The sequence below is a fragment of the Parasteatoda tepidariorum genome, chromosome 1 (genome assembly GCF_982258835.1).
Source record: "Parasteatoda tepidariorum strain Cologne lab strain chromosome 1, Ptep-v5.0, whole genome shotgun sequence".
Lineage (NCBI taxonomy): Eukaryota > Metazoa > Arthropoda > Arachnida > Araneae > Theridiidae > Parasteatoda > Parasteatoda tepidariorum.
This window is the reverse complement of record NC_141755.1, coordinates 132,957,339-132,971,226: the sequence shown is the minus strand read 5'-3', so window position 1 is coordinate 132,971,226 and position 13,888 is coordinate 132,957,339. Positions and strand designations below refer to the sequence as shown.

The following is a 13,888-nucleotide window of genomic DNA, read 5'->3' as shown; positions in this document are numbered from 1 at the left end:
CATTATAAACAAATATATAATATCACATTAAAAACAAGTATTAAAATATTCAATTTTCCAAGGATTAAAATACCTGATTTTTGAGTTCAATTTTTCAAATCAGTTCTTTCAAATTCTTCTAATACTTCACCAAGATTGTGTATTTGATCACCTATATAAAATTTTCTTAAAATTCTATCAATTTCCTTTCCCAAATATCAAACCACTCAAAAAAGTGACATTTTATGATCATTCATCATAGCAAAGTGAGATCTTAAAGCAAAACTGTTATGTTTTCTAAGATTTTCAAAATGGAGAAAATAGCATGGATAATATTTCATCTGAATTTTGTAATAAATCCAAACAGGTCTTAAAAATATTTTTCTGCCTTTGGAAGATAAATCGGCGTAACTCATTGTCAATTCTATTCCAACTGTCTTTTAAGCAAAAAGAAATATTTAAAGTTCTTTGTTTCAATTCCTTTCATATATATCAAGGATATAGAATATATATCAAATTTGCACTTGAAGGATCTTACGATTTCAAACTATATATTTTCAATTTAAACTTTCCTTTGCAATTCCTAAGTTAAATCAGTTGATGGTGCTGCAAATGTAAAAAAACGTGAAATTACACGGTTAAATTGAATCCATAAATTAAGTAAATTCTTTTTTTGGTATGAAAAATTTCATTTCATCTAAAAGTTCCTCAAATTTGAGAAGAATTTGTCTGCAACATAAAAAGTTTGTCCTATTGAGATTCTATTTCCTGTCACAACTCAGAGAACTTGCGATTTTTTAAAGCCCATCAAGAAATAAACTTTAAGAATTCTAGTTAGAACAGACAAAAGATCATAAAATAAATGCATATTAACTTTTGCACACAATGGTGCCAATGCTCACACTCATTTCTGAATCTACCTTTGCTGTTGTCAGTCTTAAATGTTTTTTTTTTTAAATGTTTTGCAGTAAATGTAAGCAAATAAAGTAATTTATAGTACACTTGTTGTGTGCAACCATTACATCTGTACGCCTAGTGGCACGAGTGTCGTAGCTTTGCCATCTTTGTTTTATAGTGACCAGATTATAATGCTATCAGAATGACAAAAGTAGTCATCATAAAAATACATAAGTGATTTTGTGATGTAACTTTTCAATGACTATAACCTAATTTATAAATGTATCCACAAAATTTTTTGCACAACCTAAATAGAGAATTATAATTTTATGGAAAAGAATATACATGGCAGGGAGATATTATTAAATTACTCATTATAAAAGTTTATTAAAAAAGGGGTAATTAAAAAAATAATACATAAATTTAGTTCAATATCATAGTTTTTTATTCCCATACATAAGGAAGAGTGGGGAAAGATAGGTTAGTTATGATTCAAAGGGTGTTGGAGCTGAATTGCTCAACATAGAAACTGTCAGATATTCATTGTTTAGTTTTGTACAAGACAACACTCCTGAAAAGTCACACATGTACAACTTTTGTTATAAACGATTTTTTTCTAGAAAAAGTCAAATCACCCAGGAATTTAGATGGAATGGGAAAATTTAGAAATAGGAGAATTTCAATGAAAAAGTAGCAGATATTTCCATTTTATAAGGTAATTTAGGAAAATTATGCAAGCAATTTAGGGGAGAGTCATGTAGTTCCCCCCCCCCCACCCACTGTCAATTTCACATGTATAGAATATTTTTTCAAGTCAATGGGACAATGGACATTAATTGTTATACTAAAAAAAGATTATTTTCAAAGTTTCAAGTATTTATGCAGCTGTTAACATGGTAAACAATAGTTTTGAAAATATGTTGAATACAGTAGTCATGAAATTAAAAAAAAATTGGTTGAATGTTTTGATTAAATTTTATTTAAATACTGAAAAAATCATTTTTTCTATGCATACAGCATTGAAGTATGTAGTCTTAAGTTTAATTTGCACAAAGAAAGAAGTTTATACGTGAAAATTTTTTCGAGTAATTACAAATTTACAAAAAAATTGGATTTTGGGTAGCCCCGCTCACATGATTGTCGGGTATCACTGCCAAATTTTATTTCATCGATAAATGAACGGTTGCAAAGATTATTATTTTATTGCTTCAAATTTGAATGTTATATGCATTTTTAACAGCAAATATTGTTATTAAATTATAGAATTCACTAAAAGTATATAAATATGTAATAAATAAAATAATGTTGTGATAAAAATGATAAATGAGGTTAATCTATTGTCAATACATTGGTCATTTTTATTTACACCTGAAAAACCAGTCAAAAAACATAATTTTTGTAACTGGGCAGGGCTACCCGGCACATTTTGAAAAGAGCTGAAAAACCTGTTTTTTTTAATTTCTATTTTTTTAAGTTAAACTATTTTTTTTTTGGTTTATTCTTTTCGCATTGTTTAACCCTTTCGTGCCGACTGTCACATATATGTGCCAGCAAGAAACGCGCTCACTTCCCGCCCGACACACCCATGTGTCAGAGAGTTTTCTCGTTCACCCCCGACCGTCACTTATTTGTGCCAGCGTTTCGGAACGTTTTAAAAAAATGAAATTTCTTCCAAAAGATGGCATTGTATGTCCATATGGTTTCAGAGACACGTAGATTTGACCTTCTACTCAAGATGAAAGTACATTCACAAATTCCTTACAAAAAATATAGCATTTTTTTAAAAGAAAATTGCAGGGAATTTTTTATATCAAAACATAAACTACATTCTGCAGTCTTCAAAAACTACACAAATTATGAAAATAAAGTTTTTGTGCTTGGAAGTAATAAACTTTGTTCTGGTACCCATGACATTCAAAAACAAAAGAACATTAAAGTTGACATAACTTATTTACACAGATGCATTGAATTAATCAACAACAATATGATAGGTGCATCTTTAAGACTAGTAAAGTGCAATTCAGAGCTTGCCTACTAAAAAAACAGAATTAATTTTGACACAATCAAAGTACCCACTTTCACCCCACTATCGAGTCTTACACCACTCTTCCTTTATAATATTTAAAATAATAAAGGAATTGATACCTTAGATAACTGGATTAGAATGAATAATTATGCTGCTTTCTTTTCTTCTTTCATTTAGTTAAAACATATTCTTCCAAATATCACACAGAGCTTCAGAATAAGTCTGTAAAAAATTCATTATTACAATTTAATAACAATCCAGTAAAAGAATAAATTAGCATAAAGACAAAGAAAGCGCAAAAAGAACACTTTGAAAAAGCATTAATGTTGTGAACAGATTTTCCCATACAAAGGAGCAATATTAGTTGGTTTGAGAATATTGATGCAGTATCAAAAAAAGCATATTGGCATAAAAAAGCATCATTGCAACAAATACTATAAAACAAAGTTTAAATTAGAACATAATATTTTGTAAAGATATTCATAAATATTTTCTAGAAAGTTAGTTATAACTTCCTGTAGATATTATTGATGAACACACTTTAAAATTAACTTCTTTTATTATTATTTTTTTGATTAAAAATTGGCCTGCAATTTTTAACTTTGAACAAATTGGCATATTATTAACACAGTTATTAATGTAACAATTTAATGACTAAAAATATTAATCAACTTTAAAGTAAAAACAACAATCTGACTTTGTGTGAAGTCTTACGAAAAAATTTTTTTTTTAAATGGCTTAGTGTAATGAGGTTAATTAAATAAATTGGCACAATCTTTAAATTAAATTCATTCAACTTTTTTTTGCACAACCCCCTGAAAATTACAATTAAACAAATCTATTGTTTAAAACAGACTGAATGATCAATTAAGCAATTTTAAAAACGTTTTATGAAACGTTTTCTGAAAACACAGCCTTTTCAGGTTTGCCTTCACAGTCGAAAAATTTTCTTAAGTCTGTTTGATAAAGAAGAACAGAATAGCGTCTAGAGTTTTGTTACTGATAACTGAATATTTTCTCTCAGGTTGCATTGCTACGAGGAATGATCAATGCTATCTTCATAAACTTGGAAAACACACTGTAGGCATTATATTTACTGCTTCTAACTTCAGACTGTTTTGTATCAATCTTATCAAATGAATGAATGAAAAACCCTGAAATGTCTTAGCACACGACTGAGTTTTTAAAATATCAAGAAATTAACTCTTGTCACCATATCCTAAAACTGCTACAAACACAGACAATTTTTCAAATACGTGCATCTCAAAAATAAACAACTGAAATCACTTATATGCTTTGTAAAAAGCAGTTTTTTGGTTACGAAACATTAAAAGCAAAAAATTTTAAAAAAATGTTATTAAAAAAAAAACTTATTGACAAACTGAATAAACTCATATACCTACTACAAAATTGTTAATCTAAAAGAAACAATGTTGGGAGTTGTAAGAAATGTGCGCATGGATCCACAGACTAATGCAATTAGATAAGGGGAGGGGGGGAAATGAGGTCCTAAGATTCGACACACAAAAAAGATTTAATACCCAAATCCTGAAAGTTATTATTCTGAGAAAATATCATGCAGTTTTTTAGGTAACTGCAAATAAGAAAAACATTTACAGAAAATGAATAAAAAACTGAATAACTTCAAATCTAATAATTAATTTTTCACACACTAATAAGGAGATGGCACTGTGTGTGGCGTAAAATCTTAATATCAAAAAAAAATTAGCATTATAAATATCAAAATAACAAAAAACTAAAAGCAAATTAACAAAATTAAAAAGTAAATTAATAAAATTAAAATTATGTACCTATAAGTTTTACAATTAAGTGCATGTTTCATAAGGATCAAAATAGAAAAATAAATTTAAGAAGAAGTTAAGAAAAATTCTATATCTAACTGATTCGAAAAGAACAGTTTTCCCTTACGTATGAGACAAATTAAAAGTGCAAAATTTGCGGCAAAAATGTATAATAAAAGAAAATTACAATACCTTTTTTTCATTTCATAATATTAAAGGGGGAAAAACTGACACAAACACAGTTATATATTAAAAATGAAATGACATAATAGATCACATTAAGAAATAACAAATAAGTACTAAAAGTAAAAAAAAAGTTTTATGAAAAATATTTCAAAACTTTTAAAAAATTTTTTCAAAGTTTTTAGAATTCTTTATAAAAATATACTAATTTAAACACATAAAAAATTAATTTGAAATATTAAAAATATAGGTAAATAGATAAAGCAAAATAAACATTAATTATAAAAATTATAAATATATTTATTGAAAAACGTGAAATAAATGTTTGTGTTGAAACTGAAAATAAACGCTGGCCCACCTAATATGGTGCCCCTGAAAGAGAGGCCAGTGACTGCCCTGTAAATGCCTGAATTGACAAAAATGTTAACACAGGTGGGCATTGGAGAAAGAAAGAAAAATTTTGTGTGCCACTGGCTGTGAACTATTTGTAGAGATGTATTGAATAAATATTGTGTTTCTTTGCATACTATATTAAAAAGAAAATATAAAAAGTATTTAGGATCTTTTTCTTTTCCGTCACAAAACAATTCATTTCAAAATACAAAAACTCAAGCCTGTATATGATGTTATAAGATATAAATAGATAAATCTCATTTCTGAACAGCAATAGTTTTGGTGCAGTCTAAGGAGTTCTAATAAACATAGCTGGTTTTTTAAAACTTGCTTTCTTTCTCACAACATTTTAAATTCATCGACATACTTCTTAAACAATAACTGTTTTGAAAATATCAAAAATTTTTAATTATTATATCTGCAAGCCTTTTATACAAAACTTGGAAGATTGTATAAAGAAGTCTATTGTGTTACTCCTTAAAATTGCTTACTTTTATTTTTTATGATCATCAGTAATGGTACAATTTTCAAAAAGGATTTTGAGCTTTTTCCTTTCTCTATTTTTTTTTGAGAAACGTATAAGCTGAAGTTATTTCAGCTCTCAGAAATACCTTGTTTACATAATATGATGTTTTTTCTTGGGAGAGTTGCTTAAAAAACGTGTTTGCAAACTTACTGCTGGTAATATATGTCTTTTACATATTTTAGGTAAGTAAAATGATTGAAACTTATTTTGAATTTATATGGTGGATTTGCCAATTTTTTTTTAGAGATTAAATGCCCAAAAATCGCTAAGCTATTGCAGTTAAACAAATAAAATCATTAGTGGAAGTTTAATTCTCTGTCGAGACCATTTAAGTGTCTCTTTCGAGACCATTTAAGGATCAAATCTGTCAACCCCATAAAAAGGTGAAACATACCTCAATAAGGGGCCGTTCAAAAAGTACGTACATCCCGAAGGGGGGGGGGAGAGGATTTGTTATTATGTACGGTTTTGTACGATGGGGAGGTATTATACAAAGTACGTACTTTATAAACATACACCAAATTTAAATTTGACTTTATCCTACACACTCCTTAAGTAAATATTTAATTTTATTTAAAACATAATTATTTTAATTTTTATGAAAAAGGGGGGTAGACTAATAAAATGTACGTACTCTAAGGGGGGGAGCAAGACCTTATGTATGGTAATGTACGAGGGGGGGAGGGGTTTAAAATTTCTCCATTTTTGTGTACGTACTTTTTGAATGGCCCCTAACACACATCTTTTTAAACAATTTTTTTAAAAAATAAACAACCTATGTTTAATTTAAGTAGTATCATTAAAGAAGTATTATTGGCACAAAAATTAGTCATATTTCACAAAAATAATAAACTTCAATTATTCATATCTGCAAACAAAACTAGGTTTTATTTTTAAAAAATCAAAAATTTGGCTCATACAACCAAAATCAATTACATAGCTGCTAGTAGTTACAAGGTGTGACAAAACTAATGGTTTCAACTGTTAAGGGTAAAAGAATTTACCAAAACATAAAGAACTTTCACCATACAATGTGTGGGCTCAAAAATCAAGGGGCAAGCTGAAAGTGAGTCCTTCTGGAGAAAAATGGAAACATAGTAAAAAAAATTTATTCCCAATTATCAAGAAATTTTGGTTTTCTATTAGTTAGGAATATTTACAGAAAAAAACTTATTTTTTCCAAGACATTAAAAAAAATGAATAAAACCGAAACAAATTAAATTAAATGGGTGATACTAAAAACCAAATAGAAAATAGAATTGCTTAGCAATCCATTCGTACATAAACATATTTGACTTTAAACTACTTGCAATTTTTTATATAACAGAAAGTTAAATTTTTTTACAATTATCTTTTTAAATAACTATATTTGCATTATTAAAGTTTTATACAGAATTATAAAACCTACATAACATAGAATCAAAGAGGTTACTTGAGTATTAATAATTCACAGTATATCATTATAAAAATTACAAGTATGCAATTTGCGATTAAGATTTCAAAATGCGATTTGTAGTAGAAAATACAATTAACATGGCATACCACTAAGCATTTAAATTAGTTCCATGACTAATTTAAACATTCAGTGGGTGGAAATAAAACTAACCAAGCATATAGCTTCATCAAAAGCATACATGTTCTTAATGCTCTTTAAAGATAATACATATGATTAATGTTCTTTAAAGGAATTCTTAAGATAAGGATTTCTTCAATGAGGTCCATTCTCTATAGTCTTTTAAAATTAGAACATTTTAATCTCATTTCTCGAAGCTTATTTAAACAAACAGAAATTTAAATTTTCTGCCTAATTTTTATTCTGTTTGTTTTGATTACGACGTTTATGACTTTCTATTTCTGTTACATGAGTTCTTTAATCTTAAAATAAATAATCAGTTTAGTTGTTTAATCTCAAAGGGCATTCCCACTGTTTAGGATAAATTTGCGAATGGAGAGATGTGAAGCATAACCTGGGAAAATGATTATTTCTTGAGGGAAGGGCTAAAACAAAACACTAAGTGAACACTTGGTGAACACTAAGAAAGGAAGAGATTGATTGATTTGTTCATTTACATCGCACTAGAGCTGCACAATGGGCTTGAAAAGGGACAGAAAATATCCATTAAGAGTTTTTCAGACATGCCATCGCAGTTTGGACCGTTTGCAAAAGGTGTCAGATAGTTTCCATTATGCTAGTTGGGTTCGCGTGCTTTTTGACAGCGCTGTCAAAATAAGATGGTATGGAAAATAGTAGCGAGACTTCGCAGAACATAAATTAAAGAAGGTAGAAGATTAAAGATAATGACATAAATTATTACTTTTTATTTTTAATTACTACTCATTTATTTACTTATTACTACTTATTAATTTCAAGTCCGCCTAACTCCCTTCGGACGGAAATTTGCCCTCTATGAGCCGAGTCACCCTACAAAGGAAAATTTTTATAGACCAATTAGAGGGACTGCGAACGCCCCTTAAGTCTTTTCTTTAGCTCACCGGGAGAGGGTACATGAAGCTATGTAGTAGCCCGATCTCCGTACAAGCGTGGGTCAACGGCTAAGACTGGGTGCTAGTGCCTGACGTCTTAAGCGATGGGGTGCGGGTTCGAACCCCATCTGAGGATAATTTTCAAAATTTCTGGATTTTCCAAAATTTATAAAATTTTCCAAAATTCCTGGAGAATTAGTTAATTTTTCCTATATTATTTTTTTAAACTCCTTTTAAAATATTTTCATTATTAAAAATATCAATATCAATTATTTAAAATATTTAGCATTCTAAATGTGATCCACGCTTAAAATCAAGTGTCTTTCTAGGTGAAAGAACGCATAATGGAATAAAAATTAAATAAAATTGCGGGAAGAGGTTCAAATTTCAAGTCCGTCTAACTCCCTTTAATATTAAGCTATAACTTTCAAACTCGGGCGGAAAGTTGGCCTCTATGAGCCAAACTACCCTACCAAGAAAAATTTTTATAGACCATATAGGGGGGGAGCAAATGCCCCTTAAGACTTTTGTTTAGCTGAAAGGGAGAGGGTACTTGAAGCTATGTAGTAGCCTGATCCCCGTATAAACGTGGTTTGACGGCTAAAACCGCGTGCTAGTGACTTACGGCTTAAGCGATGGGGTGCGGGTTCGAACCCCGGCGGAGGTAAACTTTTAAAATTTTTTATATTTTTTTCTTCTGTTTTTTTTTACATTATAATATTTATTTAAAGTGTTTTTAGTTATATTAAAGGATCCTATATATAAAAAATTATTTTGTTTCATTCAGGAAATTTCAATTAATGCTTAAAAACTGCAAATCGGAAATTTAGTTTATTTATATTATAATATTTTTTTTACTCCTTTTACAATATTTTCACAATAGTTTAGCTTGCGAAATGTATTCTGTGTTTGAAATCAAGTGTCCTTCTTGGTGAAAGAAAGCATAATGGAATGAAAAATAAAATAAAATGGCGGGAAAAAGATTCAAATTTCTAGTCCGTTTAACTCCCTTTAATATTAAGGGATAATTTTCAAACTCGGACAAATAGTTGGCCTCTATAAGCCAAACCACCCAACCAAGAAAAATTTTTATAGACCATATAGGGGGGCAGCAAATGCCCCTTAAATCTTTTGTTTAGCTGACCGGGAGAGGGTACTTGAAGCTATGTAGTAGCCTGATCCCCGTATAAACGTGGTGCAACGGTTAAGACCGCGTGCTAGTGACTTACGCCATAAGCGATAGGGGGTGGGTTCGAATCCCGGCTGAGGTAAATTTTTAAAAAAATTTTTATATTTTTTCTTTTTTTTTTTTTGCATTATACTTTTTATTTAATGTGTTTTTCGATACATTAAAGGATCCTACATGCAAAAAAAATTTTTTTATTCGAGAAATTTCAAATACAGCTTAAAAACTGGAAAATTCGCGGAAAATTAGTTTATAATTTTCTTTTACTGCTTTTACAATATTTTCACGAAAGTTTAGCATCCGAAAAATGCTCCATGTTTAAAATCAAGCGTCTTTCATGGTGAAAGAACGCATAAAGGAATAAATAAGAAAACAAAATAAAATGGCGGGAAAAAGGCTCAAATTTCAAGTCCGTCTAACTCCCTTTAATATTAAGCTATAATTTTCAGACTCGGACGAAAAGTTGGCCTCTATCAGCCAAACCACCCAACCATGAAATTTTTTATAGACTATATAGGGGGGCAACACAGGCCCCTCAAGTATTTTTTTTTAGCTAACCGGGAGAGGGTACTTGAAGCTATGTAGTAGCCTGATCTCCGTATAAACGTGGTACAACGGCTAAGCCCGCGTGCTATTGCCTTACGCCTTAAGCGAGGGGGTGCCGGTTCGAACCCGGGCTGAGGTAAATTTTAAAATAAAAATTTATATATTTTCTTTTTTTTTTGCATCATACTATTTATTTAATGTGTTTTTCGATACATTAAATGATCCTACATGCAAAAAAAAAATTTTTTTTATTTGAGAAATTTCAAATACAGCTTAAAAACTGGAAAATTCCCGGAAAATTAGTCTATTTATATTATTATTTTTTTTACTCCTTTTACAATATTTTCACGAAAGCTTAGCATCCGAAAAATGTTCTATGTTTAAAATCAAGCGTCATTCATGTGAAAGAACGCATAAAGGAATAAATAATAAAACAAAATAAAATGGCGGGAAAAAGGCTCAAATTTCAAGTCCGTCTAACTCCCTTTACTATTAAGCTATAATTTTCAAACTCGGGCGGAAAGTTGGCCTCTATGAGCCAATCCACCCTACCGAGAAAATTTTTTATAGACCATATAAGGGGGCCACCAAAGCCCCTCAAGAATTTTTCTTTTAGCTAAACGGAAGAGGGTACTTGAAGCTATGTAGTAGCCTGATCTCGGTATAAACGTGGTACAACGGTTAAGACCGAGTGCTAGTGACTTACGCCCTAAGCGAGGGGCCGCAGGTTCGAACGCCGGCAGAGGTCAATTTTTAAAATTTCTTATATTTTTTTCTTTTGTTTTTTTTACATTATATTATTTATTTAATGTGTTTTTCGATACATTAAAGGATCCTACAAGCAAAAAAAATTTTTATTTATTCAAGAAATTTCAAATACAGCTTAAAAACTGGAAAATTCCAGGAAAATTAGTTTATTTAGATCATATTTTTTTTCTACTCCTTTTACAATATTTTCACGAAAGTTTAGCATCCGAAAAATGTTCTATGATTAAATTCAAGCGTCTTTCTTGGTGACAGAACGCATAAAGGAATAAATAATAAAACAAAATAAAATGGCGGGAAAAAGGCTGAAATTTCAAGTCCGTCTAACTCTCTTTAATATTAAGCTATAATTTTCAATCTCGGGCGGAAAGTTGGCCTATATGAGCCAATCCACCCTACCGAGAAAAATTTTTATAGATCATAAAGAGGGGCCTTAAAGGCCCCTCAAGTATTTTTTTTTTCAGCGAATCGGGAGAGGGTACTTGAAGCTATGTAGTAGCCTGAGTTCCGTATAAACGTGGTACAACGGCTAAGACCGCGTGCTAGTGCCTTGCGCCTTATGCGAGGGGGTGCAGGTTCGAACCCCGGCAGAGGTCAATTTTTAAAATTTTTTATATTTTTTTCTTTTGTTTTTTTTTCATTATATTATTTATTTAATGTGTTTTTCGATACATTAAAGGATCCTACATGCAAAAAAAAAAATTTTTTTATTCGAGAAATGTCAAATACAGCTTAAAAACTGGAAAATTCCCGGAAAATTAGTTTATTTATATTATTAATTTTTTTTTTACTCTTTTTACAATATTTTCACGAAAGTTTAGAATCCGAAAAATGCTATATGTTTAAAATCAAGCGTCTTTCTTGGTGAAAGAACGCACAAAGGAATAAGTAATAAAAAAAAAAATGGCGGGAAAAATGCTCAAATTTCAAGTCCGTCTAACTCCCTTTAATATTAAGCTATAATTTTCAAACTCGGGCGGAAAGTTGGCCTCTATGAGCCAAACCACCCTACCGAGATAAATTTTTATAGACCATATAAGGGGGCCACAAAGGCCCCTCAAGTATTTTTTTTAGCTAACCGGAAGAAGGTACTTGAAGCTATGTAGTAGCCTGATCTCCGTATAAACGTGGTCCAACGGCTAAGACCGCGTGCTTGTGACTTACGCCTTAAGCGAGGGGTTACAGGTTCGAACCCTGGCTGAGGTCAATTTTTAAAATTTTTTATATTTTTTCTTTTGTTTTTTTTTACATTATATTATTTAATTAATGTGTTTTTCGATACATTAAAGGATCCTACATGCAAAAAATAATTTTTTTTATTCGAAAAATTTCAAATACAGCTTAAAAACTGGAAAATTCCCGGAAAATTAGTTTATTTATATCATTTTTTTTTACTCCTTTTGCAATATTTTCACGAAAGTTTTGCATCCGAAAAATGGTCTATGTTTAAAATCAAGCGTCTTTCTTGGCGAAAGAACGCATAAAGGAATAAATAATGAAACAAAATAAAATGGCGGGAAAAAGGCTCAAATTTCAAGTTCGTTTAACTCCCTTTAATATTAAGCTATAATTTTCAAACTCGGGCGGAAAGTTGGCCTCTATGAGCCAAACCACCCTACCGAGATAAATTTTTATAGACCATATAAGAGGGCCACAAAGGCCCCTCAAGTATTTTTTTTTAGCTAACCGGTAGAAGGTACTTGAAGCTATGTAGTAGCCTGATTTCCGTATAAACGTGGTCCAACGGCTAAGACCGCGTGCTTGTGTCTTACGCCTTAAGCGAGGGGTGCTGGTTCGAACCCCGGCAGAGGTCAGTTTTTAAAATTTTTCATATTATTTTCTTTTGTTTTTTTTTTTACATTATATTATTTATTTAATGTGTTTTTCGATACATTAAAGGATCCTACATGCAAAAAAATTTTTTTTTATTCGAGAAATTTCAAATACAGCTTAAAAACTGGAAAATTCCCGGAAAATTAGTTTATTTAGGTCATTAATTTTTTTTACTACTTTTACAATATTTTCACGAAAGTTTAGCATCCGAAAAATGCTATATGTTTAAAATCAAGCGTCTTTCTTGGTGAAAGAACGCATAAAGGAATAAATAATAAAACAAAATAAAATGGTGGGAAAAAGGCTCAAATTTCAAGTCCGTCTAACTCCCTTTAATATTAAGCTATAATTTTCAAACTCGGGCGGAAAGATGGCCTCTATGAGCCAAACCACCCTACCGAGATAAATTTTTATAGACCATATAAGGGGGCCATAAAGGCCCATCAAGTATTTTTTTAGCTAACCGGGAGAGGGTACTTGAAGCTATGTAGTAGCCTGATCTCCGTATAAACCTGGTCCAACGGCTAAGACCGCGTGCTAGTGACCTACGCCTTAAGCGAGGGGGTACAGGTTCGAAACAAGGCAGAGGTCAGTTTTTAAAATTTATATTATTATTATTTTTTACTCCTTTTACAATATTTTCACGAAAGTTTAGCATCCGAAAAATGTTCTATGTTTAAAATCAAGCGTCATTCATGTGAAAGAACGCATAAAGGAATAAATAATAAAACAAAATAAAATGGCGGGAAAAAGGCTCTTATTTCAAGTCCGTCTAACTCCCTTTAATATTAAGCTATAATTTTCAAACTCGGGCGGAAAGTTGGCCATTATGAGCTAAACCACCCTACCGAGAAAAATTTTTATAGACCTTATAGGGGGGCCACAAAGGCCCCTCAAATATTTTTTCTTAGCTAACCGGGAGAGGGTACTTGAAGCTATGTAGTAGACTGCTCACCGTATAAACATGGTACAACGGCTAGGACCGCGTGCTAGTGACTTACGCCTTAAGCGAGGGGGTGCAGGTTCGAACCAAGGCAGAGGTCAATTTTTAAAATTTTTTATATTTTTTCTTTTGCTTTTTTTTACATTATATTATTTATTTAATGTGTTTTTCGATACATTAAAGGATCCTACATGCAAAAAAAAATTTTTTTTATTCGAGAAATTTCAAATACAGCTTAAAAACTGGAAAAGTCCCGGAAAATTAGTTTATTTATATTATTATTTTTTTTTACTCCTTTTACAATATTTTCGCGAAAGTTTAGTAT

The 13,888-nt window shown here is 30.6% G+C and overlaps 1 protein-coding gene across 9 annotated transcripts in view; it reads right to left on the bottom strand.

The window, feature by feature from the left end:
- LOC147816995 (uncharacterized) overlaps nucleotides 1–7,649 on the bottom strand; it is a 100,171-nt gene extending 92,522 nt beyond the window's left edge. For all 9 annotated transcript variants that reach the window (XM_087153407.1, XM_087153413.1, XM_087153416.1 and 6 more), the window contains exons 1-2: nucleotides 7,413–7,649; nucleotides 3,022–3,124 (exon numbers count right to left, since the gene is read on the bottom strand). The gene's annotated coding sequence lies outside the window, so the exon portion shown is untranslated. The remainder of the gene's footprint in view (nucleotides 1–3,021; nucleotides 3,125–7,412) is intronic.
- Between the last annotated feature and the right edge of the window lie 6,239 nt (nucleotides 7,650–13,888).